The sequence below is a fragment of the Nuphar pumila genome, chromosome 11, assembly GCF_984573655.1.
Source record: "Nuphar pumila chromosome 11, dmNupPumi1.hap1.1, whole genome shotgun sequence".
Lineage (NCBI taxonomy): Eukaryota > Viridiplantae > Streptophyta > Magnoliopsida > Nymphaeales > Nymphaeaceae > Nuphar > Nuphar pumila.
Genome location: NC_143259.1, coordinates 30,270,925 through 30,289,013, shown reverse-complemented (window position 1 = coordinate 30,289,013; position 18,089 = coordinate 30,270,925). Strand labels below are relative to the sequence as shown.

The following is an 18,089-nucleotide window of genomic DNA, read 5'->3' as shown; positions in this document are numbered from 1 at the left end:
TGGTTGTAATGGGGTGCAGAGGTGGTGGCATATGTTGTTGTGTTGTGAGGAGGTCTGGGTAATGGGAGGATGGAAAGGCTATGATGAATAGTGCATTTAGTAGGAAAATGCACGTGTGTGATAGATGTGTTATGTAGTGCAGGAAGGTGACAGGTGAGTTGCAAGTGTCGGATGCTGTGGTAGGTGATAGTGATAATGTGCAGTGAGAAGGGTAGGTGTTAGTGGAGAAATTGCAGACTTTGCAACCTTTGTTTCTCTTATCTTCACATTGTTCAACAAAGCTTCCAACAGTCTTGTTGTTGTTTCCTCACATTGATGGGACCTGAAAAGTACCAAAAGAGCATCTATAACACCATTTTCTGCCATTGCTTCAGCATTGGTTGCGTCATCATTTCCCAACACCAGCAAAGCATTTAATGCACCAACAACAGTTGTTTATGTACCAGAGTGAAGCCACCTGCTGTCACCTCTGGTTGACAGGGGGCTCTGCCCCCTGTTCCTCTCTCTTTTTCTTTTCCTGCATTTTGCTTTGCAGACAGGGGCTCGTCCCCTGTCTCTGTTTCTTCTTGCAGGACAGATCAGAGTCGTCGTCGTCGCTGTACTTTTCGCAGAAATGGCATAAGGTCGTGCCCCCTAGCGCTCTCTGTTGTTCGGCATGAGGGGAGCAAGGCCCCCTGCCTTGATCTTGTTCCAGCAAGGGGTTGCGCCCCCTGTCCTGTTTCCTGTTGAGGCAGGTTTGGCAGGGAGCCACTACTCCCTCCCTTGCCTTTTCTGTCCTGACGAACTCCCTGCCTCTGTGGCTTTTTGTCGGCAAGAGTGAGGGCCATGCCACCTGCACCCTTGCAGGCAGAGTGCAGTGCCTCTGCCCCTGCGTCTGCATCTCTGATGTCTGGGAGCAGGCATCCCTGCCTCTGCCATCGTTTGTCGCCCGCATCCATCCAGCAGGCCCTGACAGGGGCCCTTTACTGTTTCAGCTGCCTCTGTCCCTCTTCTGCAGGGAGTTGAGCTCCCTGCCTACCCTCGTATTTAGGGTCTGGTACAACAACAGGTCTTACCGGACCCGCTTTTCGTTTGTATTATGGCATATTACTAATGTTTTAAGCATTGCAGCTCGTACAACGGATCTTGCTCGTGCTCCATGACCCAAGTCGTCAATCGTTTACACCCGCAAGTACCAGCAAGCTTGCAACTCCCCAAGGTAAGGGAAGATTGCACGGAGGACTTGGACAATTGAATTGAGTTCAATTAACTAAAAAGGATAATTAAATAAATATGTATGCATATATATATATATATATATATATATTTTATACGAGTGCGCATTTAACTCAAGGACGGGTTTCGCGATCCTTGTCCTTTACTTTCTATCATGTCTTCTTTTTGCTGTCATGCATTGCGCCTAGGCTTAGCTTACGCACTTCTGCTTTCGGTCTTTTCTTTGTCGTCGCGCTTTGAGCCCAGGCTTTGCATTTGCACTCCTGCTCACAGTCTTTACTTTGCCGTCGCGCTATGCGCCCAGGCTCCGTTTTTGCAAATGTTTCGTTACTGCCTCGCCATTGCAGATGACGCTCAGGTTTTCGCTCATTGCACGTGCTATAAAGGCATCCTCGTGGAGGATGCAAGAGGCATTTACCGCTCTCCCTCTTACGACAAGATTTGAGTTGAAAGCTTAGCGATACATCTTCGTCTAAGGAGAGGGATCCCTAGCAGGGATCCTGGCTTTTAGAGTGAGCAGACCTGCATAGTAGACTTGAGAATTTAGGGAGTTGCGCAAAAGCATCAAAGATTGCCCAAATCGAAGTATTTGGAAGGATGTGATTGGCTGGTTTTGTTCGTCTATCCGACATATCTCGGGTAACCCCGAATTGGGGCTTGAGCGAACCTCTTAGTAGGGGTTCTGTTGAGAAACTCGTATCCCGTCTATCGAGGCCGGTATCGAGTCATGCGAGGCATGTAGATACCCCGATAGCGGATGAGATTCTAGAAAATCGCATGCCGAATGTTGGCAATGTTGTTGGTTGTTCTGAAAGATAAATAATGTTAAAAGCAGAGCTTCAGAAACATTACATCTTTGTGAAACACTTTTGTTGAGGCTCCTATTGAGGAACTATACCCCTTTCATCATAGAGTATTTATAGTCGTGCACTACACGCTACTGCTACGATTATCGGATGAGACGGTCGTGCGACCTCGAATACTGCTAAATGCACAAATGCTGTAATCACATAAAATGGTGACTATTCGCCTTCACAGGCAAGATGCTCGAGTGGTTTAAAGACCACAACATAGAATGGGTCATTAGTTAAGCAACCCCTAACGCACTCATTCGCTTCTTTTTGTCTGTCAAGGGAGAGGACAGAGCGGTACAAAACTCCAATGGACAGGTTGTTAACAACCACCCCACGGGCAAAGATCCGGCCTCCCCAATCATTGGAGTTAAGGGACTATCAGACATTATCCTAGGTGGTAGATCCTATGGACTTCTGCAGAAGTTGGATGTATCTGTTGCTCAGTACCTGCCTTTGGGAAATCTTCTCTCGGCTAAAAGTCGTCCCCTTAGGAGCGGACTCAACTAGCTATTCGGGTTATTGAAAATACATAGAATAACAGACGCCCGAACTAGCCTCAGTTGTTTCTACGTTTTGTTTGCACGTACCCGCAGGCCAATAATATCGAAACATAAAGTCTGTTCACACTGGTTGATGAGTCATAAGACTTTCGTGTGTTTTGGGTGCGTATTTTTGTCAAGTAAAAGCTTATCGATGAAATTACGTATGACTTTGTGTGTCCCCGAGATGCTTATGTTTATGATGTTTATGTTAGCATATAGGTGGATGCCATGTCGCACCGACAAATGATTAGTTTAGACTATTTAGGTGAATAATACATCACGCCTACATGATTGATAAGTATCTTGAATTCGATTGAAATGTCTTGAAGATATGTGCGTGAGTTACACGCTAGAAAGGTCGAATGCAATGTGCTTTGAGATAAGAATTGTGAATGCATATGATGATGCAATGATCTGAATTGTCTTACATGCATATATATATAACTTGAATCCTATGTAAATTTATCGAACTACGTAGGAGTTGCATATGTTGATGTTTAGTTGATTCATATTATATAATATGTGTGTTCTCATGTGTATAGAACTCATGCTTTGTTTATGCATGCTTTGAGGTCCTATTTGAGGAATGCAATGTTCCTTGTGGCAATGATACGATGTGTAGTATTATATGCTTTTGTATGATGTGATTGAAATGCCACGTGATAAGAAATGTTGAAAGCATGCGATAAATGTTCATGGTTCATGGAACCTTATTGGAGGAATGTATGTTCTTGTGATTTGTTTTACCATGTGAAGTGATACGATGCATATTGCTGATATACATGCATGTGCCCATATTGGTGGCTACTGACCCCAAGAGCAGTCAATTGTTCGGAGCAGTCGATTGTATTGATGCATGTATCACTGTGTATAGTATCTGTTGATGACCTGATCTCCAAAAGATTATCTGCAAGGGTATGTTTGATCAAGATCTGGTAACCAGCTAGAGTGGTAGATTATCTAAGGATGTACACTGTCCACGAGCGGGTAGCCGCAAAGACGGTGAACTCCTGTGAGGAAGTGTATGGTCCAAGACCAGGTATACCATTTAGGGTGGTAATACTTTGTGAGGTTGTACATTTTCCAGACCAGGCGATCCGACGTTGATCTTGTTAATTATAATAGTGCCTATCGACCCTGAGAGCAGTCATTTATGTTGATGTGTGTATCACAATAATTTTTATTGGATATAGCATTTGTTGAGGATCGAGTTCCCAAAGGATTCTCTACGAGGGTATGTATGATCAAGATCTGGTAAGTCGGTTAGAGTGGTAGATTCTCTGTGAGGATGTACATTGTCCAAGAGCGGGTAGCCGCAAAGACAGTAAACTCCTATGAGGAAGTGTGTTGTCCAAGACCCGGTATACCATCTAGGGCAGTAATTCCTTGTGAGGTCGTGCATTTCCCAGACCAAAAGATCCGACGTGAAACTTGTGTTTTTTATTACCATAAAAAGTTATGGTGAGTTGTGATAATCTTCTGAGATTAATATTGATAGCCAGTTATGAATCTATCGATTTGGCTTTCTGTTTTAGCATGATTTCATGCAGGACCCAGATGTGAGAATCAGATCTTTATTGATTTTAGATCATGATTATGTTTTGGACCCTCTATGGAAGGGTAGGCTTTTCTGAGAAAGTATGACGCCTTAAGTGAGTCATAACAGGTGACAATTGGGCGCGTAAGGCCTTGAGAGATGAGAATAAATTAAGGTTGTTCAGGACAAAGAGTTTGTTAGAAGTAGTGAGAGCGACAAACGATGACCTGATAATGATTAAATGCAGAGACCCCGTTCTAGGAACGAAAACAAGCTTGTTGCGTGATAGTTCACAGCTTACGATCAAATGAATCGTCATGATGCGTTTGAAAGTTACACTGCTTACTTGCATTGAACTGCTTACTTGTTTTGATACGGCTTACTTGTTTAACTTTTGATCTGCATTAAACTGTTTAGCATGCTGAATTAAATGTACTTAATTCAGTTTCTTATAGTCTCTCTTGTGTAGCTACTACTTTTTTGCGAAACTAACCCATTATATGGGTACAGGTGATGATTAGGTACACCACGGGCATTGGCAAGATGGCTTCAAGATTTCGTTTTTCCTGCTCTTAGCTCGCGTCCTGAACGTTTTGGGTTTTGTCACGGGTTTTCCTTTGGATATCCGAATTTTATACTTTTTGGTTCTTTTAGCTAATGTGCCCAAAGTTGTCAGCTTGCCTTTCTAAATTCAACAAAAGAATAGTCTTTCTAAATTCAACAAAAGAATAGTCTTTCGCTGACTTCATAAGCAAAACTCTGAAAAGGAAGGAGATTTTTTATAGTATCTTGCATGTTTTCTGAAAGGTTCGCAAGTTTGAAATTTTGGGGCGTTACAATATCATTGGATGCATCTCGAAATTCTGAGTGCAACGGTATTTTACTTTTGTGAAATTGAGTTCTAGTTGGCCCGAAAATCATATTTTTTCAAAAAAGAAGCAGTTTGTCGAACTGGATCCATATTTAGATCGAACTAGATCCAATAGGTTTTGATCCGAATTAATATGGATCTGGACACTATCTAATACCCACATTAATCTAAATTTGGTCCAATCCAAAACCCATTTGGACTTTTGGAGATAGATTTGGATCTTGGATTCAGATCCAAATCCAAATCCATGCCCAATGATTTTGGAGCTTTAAATTCATCTAAAAACTTTAAATTGGAGTTAAATAAGGTTAAAAAGTTTCCTAAGTTAATTTGGCTATTTTTAGAAGCTTTTAGATAATTATTAATTAATTAATATTTAATAATTAATTAATTTTTATGAATTCCGAAATTTGTATTTTAGGGTTGAGAAGGACTTTTCTAAACAGAGTCCTTGTACATATCTAAAGAGCCTTGGAAAGTTTTAAGAAGGGACTTTAAAAAAATTTGGAAACTTTGAAAAAGTCAAAAAAAAAAAGAAAAAGTTTAGAAATTTTTGGAAAAAGGAAGGTGAAGGGGTAGAGTCCTCTTATGAGGAAACCCTCCCTCTCCTGTCCTTCTAAAGAGAGCTGGAGAAGGGGGGTGCATCACCCTCTCTCTTGGCTATATAAAGTCAAAAAAAAAAAAAGAGAAAGAGAAAGGAAGAAAGAGAGGAAGGAGAGCTGCTACAGTCCTCCATCCACCTTTTTCAACCTTCAACCCTATTTTTCTTCACTTTTTTATTCAAGGTATGGCTTTTCTCTTTTAAATCAAGTGAGAAATTGATATAAATTGGATTTTCATGCAATCATTTGATGGAAATCCATAGAAAAGGCATTTAAAACCATGTTTTTTAAATACACATGAATGAGGATGCATGGATCTTCCTCCATGGTGGTATTCTTGAATTTTTCTATTATTTCAATGAAATAAAATTTTGTACATTCTAAAATAGAATTTTTATTGGTGGTAAAAGTGTTTATTTAGAACTCTCTTTAATGAATATCGATTTTCATGGATGTGTTTTGATTTTATTCATCTTTCCAAAAACAAATTTCTGTATGTGCTTCTCTTTTTGGTAAAACAGAACTTTTGCTTTGTTAAAAAAAAAAAAGAAGAGAGAGTACGCTTAGATGCACGGTTCATGGTAAATTAATATATGATAGTTCTATGGTGATTGAATGATAAAGATTTTGCAGTTGCGTGTATTTTTGTAGCTATTATGTTATACATGCTTACCAAAACAGAAATATGCATATGCATGCCTAATTGAAATCATGTGTGCAACTTCATGGACAAATAGGTGCTTGGAAAATTCGGGAGCGCTGTCCTATCCTGGGCAATGCCAGTTTCTGAGTTGATTTTTTTTTCCTTAATGCTCGGTGATTTGCTTACCTTTGAAGTTTCATCACTCATGTTGAATACCTGAAGTCATGCTTGACTTCTAGATATTAGAACTGATACCTCGAAAGCATATGATGTGTTTGTTGTCCTTTATGCTAGGCCTTAGAGTGCCCGTGTTGTTTCATTAAGCAACTGTAGATATTCCTGGGTCAATAATATGTTGGTGCAGTTGGAAAGTTTATCTTCCAGTCGAATTTTGTAATCTTATCAGGGCATGGATTAGCATCTTCAACATTGATTACAGAAGAGACTGGCAAGAAAAACTGATCAAATCTTCAACATTGATTACAGAGGAGACTGGCAAGAAAAACTGATCAAATCTGAGAGTCAGACTTAATAAAAAGTCTGTTAAATTCTGTCATATGGCTGAACTGTAGGTTCTCTCCAAAAAAACTTTGATTTAATGACATCGAACGCTATCTCTGGCTGATAGAAACTGCGTTGAACCTCAAAAACTTTGCCTGTTTTGAGTATATGCGAGATTGTAAGAAAGTGAAAATTAAATTTGTGAGAATTAAATAAGGACATGCATGCAAAAGCAATTTTGATAAATTAACTCAAAAAGTTATTCATGCATGTTGCATTGATTCATACATCCCTAAGTGTTTAGCATTAATTTCATGCATCCTCAATTGTTTGATTTAGCATGAAATTGTTGATTGTATGCTTGAACTACTTAAATGGTAAGTTTGATCAGATCATATGTAACCTGTGATTCCTCTTAAACTTGTGTTTGATTTGATCTATATTAAATTTCTTACTGTTGGATTTTGAGAGAATCTTGTACGAGAACTTTGGTTCTTAACCGTTTTCTAAAAATGTTTTTCAAGCACTGAGGCTCCGTGACGATGAGATTGGCTAGTTGGAGGACTCAAGGTTTATGGTTTCGCAGCTCGGGTTCTGACGTACACTGGATCAGCTGGATTTGATTTGAACATGTATTTGGAACTATGTTTAGAGTTATTGTTGGGTTGTGAATATTAAATCTGCAATGTGCCCCTGGTCACTGAGAGATTTTTCGCAATTGTTTTAAAAAAAAAATGCATTTTCGAGGGCTAGTTTAAAGTCGTTACAATAGAAGTGGAGATCTCTATGTTATGAACAATCTTGAATTCTCAAAACATGTTTTTATAATTTTGTGACAAGAAAGATATAGAAAATTGGCATAAAAGATTAGGACATTCTAGTATGTTAAAATTACATTTGTTTCCATTTCTTACAAATTATAAAGAAAAGGATTTAGTTTGTGAAGATTGTAGTCTTGGCAAAATGAAATCCTTACTGTTTGGACCTAGTCATTTTATATCAAAAAACTATTTAAGTTAGTACATTCGGATGTATGGGTACCGGCTCTGGTGAGTATCATACTATATTATGTTTGTGGATGATTATAGTAGACATACATGAATATATTTTTATAAGTACAAATATAAAGTATTTGATTATTTTCAAAAATTTCATCACTATGCTAAAACTCAATTTAAAGTCAACATTAAAATGTTTAGATATAATTCCGAAGGAGAATTTTTATCAAATGATTTCAAAAATTATTTTGATTTACATGGAATTATCCATCAAAAATCTTGTCCTTATACTTCTCAACAAAATGGACTAGCCGAAAGAAAACATAAACATATTATTGAGACCACTAGGACACTACTTATATCAAAAAATGTTCCTAAAGTTTTTTGGCTGAAGTCGTTCTCACGGTGGTTTATTTGATTAATAGAATGCCTTCAAATGCTATTGAAAATTTTTTTGCTATTGAAAAAATATTTAAAACTCCTGATTATAAAAGGTTAAGAATTTTATGTTGTAAATGCTTTGTCCTTACTAACAAAAATGACAAACTTTTCGCTGAAGTCATTCCTTGTATTTTCTTTGGATATGCCAAAAATCAAAAAAGGTATAGATGTTATGAAATAAAAAATGACAAACTATAGATTTCAAGAAATATCACTTTCTTTGAAAATGAAAATGGATTTGATAAGGATAAATCCAAAGAACATTATGAGTATTCTTTTCTTTTTTATCTTGCTAGTGATGCATGAATGTATTTCCAAGAGAAAATATCATCATATTGTTGAGACTGCTAGGACTGTACTTATTTCAAAAGGAGTTCCAAAAAAGTTTTGGGCCAAAGCATCCATCACTGCAGTTTATCTAATAAATAGAATGCCTTGAAAATAAGTCTCTAATAGAAAAACTTTTTAAAATCATTCCCGATTTGAAAAGATGGGTTTTTAGATGTAAATGTTTTGTACTTCTTGAAAAATATGATAAAATTTGCCCCAAAGCTATTGAATGTGTTTTCTCTGGATATGTCGATAACCAAAAAGGCTATCGATGTTATGATTTAAGAAATGATGAACTTTATTTTCCTAAAATATCACTTTTCTTGAAAAAGAAAAAGGATTTGATCTTAAAAAACCTAATGAAGAATCTGAATGTCTTCTTGTTTGATTTATTGCCGAAGTTAAATATTGAGATTAATAATTGCGAAAATGATAGTAATGAAGTCGATAATAATACTGAACTAAGGGATGAATATAGTGTTGGCGAAGAACCTACCCATCATCTTATGTATTATTCCAGACGAGGTAATGGGGAGCATCCATGTGCACTTGAGAGATATAGTCAACCACTTGAAATAGAGGAACAAAGTCTTAGAAGATCTGAATGAATCTCTACAACCCTAAGTAGGTTTGTTTCATATGAATCTTTTTTCCCAAATTATAGAGCATGTATTTTAGCTATTTATTCATATTATGAGTCATCCAATTATAAAGAAGCTAAAGACATCAAAGAATGGGTAGAAGCTATGAACTTAGAATTGGATGCCTTACATAAAGCCAAGAATTGGAAAAAAAAATTAAGATTAAAACAGAGACATGGATCCTAGAAAGATACAAAGATAGGTTGGTTGCTAAAGGGTATTCACAGAAATATGGTACAGATTATGAGGAGACCTTTGCTCCAGTATCTTGTATGACTATTGTAAGGACTTAAGTTATCGTAGCATCCGTTAGAAATTGGCCTATATTTCAATCAGATGTTAAGAATGTCTTTCTAAATGAAAATTTTGAAACAAGCAAGGTTTTTCACCTTCATAAAGCTTTATATGGGCATAAACAAGCTCCTAAAGCATGGTATGATGAATTCAGTAGGACTATGTTAAATTTTGGATTTAAATCATGTTATACTAACACTATTTTTTATAAGATCTACATGTTCTGCAATTGTCATTTTGCTCTTATATCTTAATGATATGATCATGATAAGAAGGGAGTTGACGAAATTAAAATTATACTTAAAAAATCTTTTGATATGACTGACTTTGGTTTTTTGAGATATTTATTAGGTATTGAAGTAGCATATTCGCCAAGGAGATCTATTTTGTTCCAAACCAAGTTTGCAGTTGATATTGTTGCATGCTCAGGAATCACAAATGAGAAATCATCTACTACTCCTGAAGTGATTAATAATAAAATGAGAGCTAAAGATGGACTCTTATTGGATGATCCAACTCCTTATAGGCAGCTTATTGGATCATTGATGTACTTGTCTATTACTAGAATGGATATTGTGCATGAAGTTCATACTGCAAGTCAATTAAGTGTCCACTTCGGTTCACATAAATGTTATGTTGAGAATAGTTTGATACATTAAAAACATTATATCTAAAGGGTTTTTCTTATCCTCTTCCTCATTTTTAAATCTTATTACATATACTGATTCTGATTGGGGAAGAGATCCCAACAACCAACACTCTGCTAAGGGTTTTTGTGTATTTTTAGGTGATTCTCTTGTATCTTGGAGGTGTAAAAAGAATCAGAAGGTATCTTTGTCCTCCACGAAAGCTGAGTACAGGGCGATGGCTATAACAACAATCGAGGTCGTGTGATTGCAGTCCTTACTTACAGATATGGGAGTTGATGTTTCAGAACCTTCAAGGTTTTGTTGTGATAATAAGAGTATCATATATATAGCCAACAATCATACATTCTATGAACGAACAAAGCACATCAAAATGGATTTTCGCTACGTTCGGGAAGAACACTTGAAGGGGACAAATGATTTACAATATGTTTCATCCGAATTTCAGATTGCAGACTTTTATGTTAAAATATAGCTTGCGTATGGATCTGGATCCAGATCCATACGCATGGTATGTTAATGAAGCACATGTTGTTTTACTATCATTAATGGCATCCTTGTAATATCTCTGATATTACAAGGATAGTTGTACATTTGCTGTATATATTAAATGGTTAGGGCTTGGAGGTCGAGCTGTGTGAGCCGCCCCAGCCATTGGTTTCTCTCTCTCTCTCTCTCTCTCTCTCTCTCTCTCTCTCTCTCTCTCTCTCTCTCTCCCTCTCTCGCCCTGTTACCTGTAGACGCTGTATCAGAAATAAAAAAACTGATATGGTATCAGAGCCTCCTCCTTCAGTGTATCTTGAAGCGTGAACAGATCTCCCGTGTTCATCGACAGCGTATCCTCCTTCAGTATATCTTCACAGCAGTTCTCCCTTTTCTGAAACAGCATATCCTCCTTCGTGAACAGCAGAACTCCCTGTGTTAAAGTGGCAGCAGATCTCCCTTTTCTGAAACAGCGTATCTTCCTTCTTCAGCGTGTTCATCGAGATGGGGTCAGCGTGAACAGCAGAACTCCCTGTTCGTGAAGAAGTTCTGAAACAACAGATTTTCCCCTTCTGAAAGTTGGTATTTTCAGCGTACCAGTTCCTCCTTCTAAAAGTTGGTACTTTCAGCGTACTTGATATAAAACAGCAGATTTCCACCTTCTGAAACAGCGTATCTTCACAGCGTATCCTCCTTTCAGCGTGTTCCTCCTTCAGCGTACTCATCGACTGTGTTCATCCTAAGTTCTCTCTTTTATGTTTCGCTATCATTTGTGTTCCCTTTTTATTTCAAACCAGTTTTGATTCCACAAGTTTCCTTTCCTTTCTTAGTTGTTGTTTTAGTGTTCTTTGTGCAGCATTTTTTGGTCGTACAAGTATCTGCCTTGTTACAGTTTTTACTGATTGATTAAGTGATCCCAAATCTGTTTATTTCTTTTCATTCATCTTGTTTGCTTATTCATTATTCTACTGATATGGATTACTCTTCGTCTTCATCATCCAGTCCCTCTGCCAATTTCTTGAGCCAGCTTGTTACAGAAAAACTTACTCATTCTAATTTTTTGACGTGGAAAAGGCAAATCCTTCCTTTTATACGGAGTTAGGATCTCGATGAACATTTGGATGGTTTAGTTCTTATACCTCCACGGCTTATTTTGCAGGAAACCAAGGATGAGAAAGGTGACACAATTACCATTTCCATTAAGAATCCAGAGTATACAGTTTGGAGGAAGCGAGATCAGTCTTTAGTTGCTTATATTACGTCAACACTCTCTCAAGAAGTGTTGGTTACTATTTCAAATGATTGCACTGCGGTGGATCTGTGGAGTAAGTTGTCACAGACTTACTCTCAGATATCAGAATCCCCAGTTATGTTCTTAAAAAATGAATTTCAAAGTTTGAAGAAAGGATCCATGACAGTCATGGAATACATAGGTCGCTTGAAGAGTATTACTGATCAATTGGCTGTTGTTGGAAGTGATATTGCAGATAAAGATAAAGTTCAACAACTCCTCAATGGATTGGGTCCTGATTTTGACATGTTTACCACAGCTTTATCATGCCTTCCTCACTTGCCCACTTTTGACGACCTCCAAGCGAAACTTCTCCAGCATGAGATGATTATGAAGCAAAGGGCAGAAGGAAATGAATCAGCTCGACCTCATTCAGTTTTGGCCATGGACACTTCTGTAGGTTTTAGACGATGGAATGGAGGGCATCAAGGAGGCAGAGGCCGCGGACGTTTTGGGCAGGGAGGACGTGGTATCTTGCCTACACCCAATATTTCAGGGGGTTTTAACACAGGGAATCAGAGGAGAGTGCTCACTTGTTTCTTATGTAACAAAAGAGGACATGTGAAAGCTGATTGCTGGTTCAATCCACAGAATAGAGGAAAATTAAACAAAATTGAAAATAAATCCGCTACTGTTGTGGACACAAAAGGGCCATCCACAGATGTGCAACAACTTTTGTTATCAGCATTGTCACAGATGACGATCAAGCAAAATGAACAAGGCGAATGGTATGTTGATTCAGGTGCCGCCACACATGTTACGGGTAATGCGGGTAGGTTATCTCACTTATTGCCTTATTTTGAAAAGGGTAGTATAGTTACGGGAGATGGAACTTATCACTCCATTAGTCATACTGGCAAATGCACATATCCCTATGTCAACGTCCTCACTTCACTTGTCCAATGTCCTTCTTGCTCCTAATATTAAAAAGAACATTGTCTCTGTAGCTAAACTTGTTGACGATATGAATTCTTCCGTCGAATTTACTCCCTCTTCTGTTTATGTTAAGCATCTACGAACGAAGGAGACGTTCGCTAAGAGGGAGCGACAAGGAAACATGTACGTCTTCAAGGAGATCCCTTCAGTATCTTCATCTTCAGTCCCAGTCCTCCAGTTGAAGTCGTCCAAGCATTCTTCAGTGTCTTCGCCTTCAGAGTCTTTGCTTTTTCCTTCATTGGCAGTATTTAATTCATCTCATTGTAATAAGCCAGATATTTGGCATAGTCATTTGGGACATTGTAATCGAGGTTTCGTTGAAAACCTTGTATCTGATGGTCTCCTTCCAGAGTCTAGTTTATGTTCATTTTCTGATAATAATAATAAATGTTCCTCATGCGAACTCTGCAAGAGTCATGTTCTTCCTTTTCATATTATAAATAAAAGAGCTTCAAAGCCATTTGAGATTATTTGTTCTGATGTTTGGGGACCCGCACCTATTCCTTCTCTTTCAGGCAGTCGTTACTATGTTATCCTTATTGATTCCTATTCCCGTTATACTTGGATATATTTCTTAAAACACAAGCATGAAGTTTTTCAAATATTTCGGGAATTTCATTCGATGGTCAAAACAAAGTTTGCTTGTGATATTGTGCATTTACAATGTGATGGTGGAGGAGAGTATTCATCGAACGAGTTTATTGCCTTTCTTCGGGATAAAGGAATAAGTCGACAGGTTTCTTGCCCTCATACTCCTCAACAAAATGGGGTTGCAGAGAGGAAACACAGGCATATTGTTGAGAGCGCGATGAGCATGTTACATGATAGCAATGTGTCCGTTAGTCTCTGGACAGGAGTTTTTCACACATCTGTTTATATCATAAATCGTCTTCCTATGGCACTTTTGGATCGGAAATCTCCCTATTATACTTTATTCGGGCAACATCCCTCTTACGATGAGTTGCGTATTTTTGGTTGTGTATGTTATGTACATATTGATTCATCTCTGCGAAATAAGTTTCAGGACAAGGCTGTCAAGTGCAGATTTGTTGGGTATGCAGATGAATACAAAGGTTATCGATGCTATGATCCTACTACAAAACGTATTAGGACCTCCAGAAATGTTGTTTTTGACGAACGAAATTTTCAGGTCAATGACTCTGCAGCGTTGCCATCTCGAGAATTAGAAGTATATGATCCATGGATGAGCGCAAATCTTTTTGCTAATACAGGAGAAACATGTCAGACTACTTGTCCTTCCTTCGGCTTGAGTAGGGAGTTGAATGACTCACAAATACATGTTGAATCATCTCCAGTTGAGCCACCCCCAGTAGAACACTTCTCTGGGCAGATATACACTAGACGGGACAAAAATACAAAGACGAGGAATGTGGAAAGCATCGCCAATGATCCGGCTCAAAGGTCGTCACGCATTAAGCATCCTATTCAACGATGGGTGAGTTATGAGACCTTCTCCCTTGATTTCCAGTTGTTTATGTCTCAACTCACAAAACAGGCTGAACCCACTTGTTTTAATCAAGCTCTTCAATCCCATCATTGGACTGAAGCTATAAATGAAGAAATGGAAGCCCTTCATGAATGCCAGACTTGGGAAATAGTCCCTCGGCCAGAAAGAAAGAATGTAGTTGGCTCAAAATGGGTTTATAAAACAAAGTATAAGCCTGAAGGAAGCATTGACAGATATAAGGCACGACTTGTTGCTCGATGATTCACACAACAATATGGTGAAGACTACGATGAAACTTTTAGTCCGGTAGTCAAAATGGGTACTATTCGTGTCATTATATCCCTAGCAGTCGATCGAGGTTGGAGCCTTAGCCAGATGGATGTTAAAAATGCATTTTTGCATGGAACTTTAAAGGGAAAGGTGTATATGGAGCAACCTCCTGGTTATGCCGAGAAGGATCCTACTGCCTGGGTGTGCAAACTAAGGAAACCTCTGTATGGGTTGAAACAGGTGTCTCGTTCCTGGTTTGAAAGTTTCTCTATGCAAATTCAAAGTTATGGTTTTAGAAGATGCTCTCTGGATCACTCACTCTTTATTTGCCAAAAGGCAGACATTGTTATACTTCTTCTTATATATGTTGATGACATTGTGATCACTGGGAGTTCAGATAATCATGTGCAAGATGTGAAGCAATTTTTAATGAAAACTTTCAAAATGAAAGATTTAGAGGAGTTAAGGTACTTTCTTGGTGTGGAAGTTGACAGACAACAAGACACATTGACACTCATGCAACAAAAATACACTCTTGACCTTCTGGAAAGAGCCGGGATGACGAATTGCAAACCAGTCAGTACTCCTAGTGTATTACATCAAAGGCTGAGCTCTGAAGATGGTCATCTTTGTGTCAACCCTACAATGTATAGAAGTCTCGTGGGAATGTCACAGTACTTGACCTTTACCAGACCTGATATAGTTTATGCTGTCAATCAGGTATCCCAGTTTATGCATGCTCCAACGGAGGGTCATATGGAAGCTGTGAAGCGCATTCTACGTTATTTAAAATGAACTATAGGAGACGGACTTGTTTATCGCAAGAACGATAATTTGCATAGAGGACGTGAACTCATCACTTATACAGACGCAGATTGGGCAGGGGATCCAGATGAGAGACGATCTGTCTCTGGATATTGTGTATATATTGGACACAATTTAGTGTCCTGGAGCAGCATAAAACAAAAGGCAGTGGCACGATCGAGTACAGAGGCTGAATACAGATCGATGGTTGCAGGCACGGCAGAAGCCACATAGATTAGACACTTATTGAGTGATCTTGGGGAGACAATTATTCGATCTCTTCTTCTATGTGATAATCAAAGCGCAATAAACATTGCATGTAATCCTATCCAGCATAGCAGAACGAAGCACATTGAGATTGACCAACATTTCATACGGCAGAAAGTCGAGATGAAGGAGATAGAACTACGTCATGTTCGAACAGAAGATCAAGTGGCAGACTTATTTACCAAGGGGTTAACAGGACGTCAATTTTGGCTATTGAAGAGCAAGTTGTACATGATTCAAATATAGCTTGCGTATGGATCTGGATCCAGATCCATACGCATGGTATGTTAATGAAGCACATGCTGTTTTACTATCATTAATGGCATCCTTGTAATAGCTCTGATATTACAAGGATAGTTGTACATTTGCTGTATATATTAAATGGTTAGGGCTTGGAGGTCGAGCTGTGTGAGCCGCCCCAGCCATTGGTTTCTCTCTCTCTCTCTCTCTCTCTCTCTCTCTCTCTCTCTCTCTCTCTCTCTCTCTTGCCCTGTTACCTGTAGACGCTGTATCAGAAATAAAAAAAACTGATATTTTCTACCAAATCTTTTTCCTTACCTCGTTTCCTTTTTCTTCACAAACTTTCGATGATCTCACAGTAAGTTTGAGGGAGAGTTAAAATATATTGTATAGATCATATATATATATATATATATATATTTATTTTTGTATATGTAAACTGAAATACCCATTAGGGGTATTTCAATAATTTCACAATGTAATAAGGATCACCTTTCTTTTTCTTTTCTTTTTATTATTGTTTTTATATTTTTGTTTATAGCTGTTGGGACAGCCCAACCAGCTGTCAGCTGCTCCCAACCGTCATAAATATGACTTTGGGGGCCATCCCAACAGCTAGTTGGGCTGTCCCCACTGTCCCTCTCATTTGGTTATAAATAGGGGTTTTCTCCTTGTGAAGTAATACATTGATATTTTTTACATTCTTGCTCTCTTGTGAGCTTTTGTGAGATTGTAATGCACCAAGTGACCCCACAGCTTATTCAATTTATCTAAGCCTAGTCACCTTAAACCCATGACTTCTAAGACCTTAATTCAGGAGTAGAAGTGACCTTCCTAATGGCTTGATAGCAATAAAATCAACTTGATAGGGTGGCACCCAAAAGTGGTGTGTAACAATTTCAAACAGAACATCCATTTTCATTAATATAAATTAGATAGAGAAGGAAGCAACAACCTAAAAAACAGCAAAAAATAATTTGTAGGCTATTATTAGAGAATGTATATATTATAATGTATCCCTATGTATATTTGGCAATTTAGGCATTTGATGAAACCTTAACGCCTATTAAAACTAACTGCAGAACAAGCAGTGTCTAGTTTAATCATGTTGAGATAAGATTGTAACAGCATGAACCAATTGATGATAGAGTCCTATCTGTTAAAAGTGCACCACTGGTAGGGCATAAGGTTATAAACATAATATGGAGTATGCATAACCTTCTCAAATAGCAAGAGAACATCTAGTAATCAAATCAGATGCATTAGTTTGTCATAAAAAGTATCCTTGTGAAGAAACAATAACTAAAGTAAAAGCAGCCCAGACGCAAGGGAATATGAAAGTAAGCAGCTGATAAAATTTTATCCAAGTAGATCCTTCAAAAGGTGATCTCTCTCTATTACACAATTAGTTTTGTTACAGATCATTTTATGTTGTGATGCCAACTGAATGTAGTCTGCTAGGCCACACTTAGCATCCCAGATGAAAAATAATAATAATACTTTAAATAAATTTTTAAAATTTCAAAAAATCTGAAAAATTAGGTAAATGAGCTACTAAATTAAGAATTTGATTTATTTTTACACCATTTGAGAAAAAAAACACTTATCAAGTACCCAGCCTTCAACCAACCACTGGCTATGCACTTGCTTGGTAATGGGCTAGTGTTGCCTATGCAACTTTTAATTACATGGAATTGGAAGCATCTCTAGTTCAATTTAGTATGTTGACTCATTGGGTAAAAGGCGTACCCATAAACACAGCAGCTACCCAGCTGCAATCAACCTTGCATACGGAAAAATAAAGTGGTTTCAGCTCTTGGAAAGAAACCTATCCAGAGAAGATATTCCTCATGCCTAAATTTGATGAGGTCAAGGATCTCTACCAGAACTGTTGAAAAGAATTCAGAGAGGGATCCCTAATATAGGTGCACCAAGAATTTGTAAGATTTTCGTAAATGGATCCAGAGAAACATTAATATTAGCAATATAAGATATAAATCCACCCTGACCCTGCCACATCCAACCATTAGTTATTTAATTACAACTCACTCAACATAAGACACAAATCCACCCCAACTTTGACACCTCGAAGCATAAGTTATTTACAACTCATTCAAATAGGACACCCTCAGTAGTTTCTCATTAAAAAGAAAAAGGAAAAACCAAATCCAAGTTTCAAGAACATGGTAGAGGTAATCAACTCCATGTAAAAGC

At 38.0% G+C, this 18,089-nt stretch overlaps 1 protein-coding gene across 3 annotated transcripts in view; it reads right to left on the bottom strand.

Annotated features, from left to right (window-relative positions):
- LOC149822212 (Leucine-rich repeat (LRR) family protein) overlaps positions 1–18,089 on the bottom strand; it is a 146,591-nt gene that overhangs the window by 62,765 nt on the left and 65,737 nt on the right. The gene's annotated exons all lie outside the window — the stretch shown is intronic.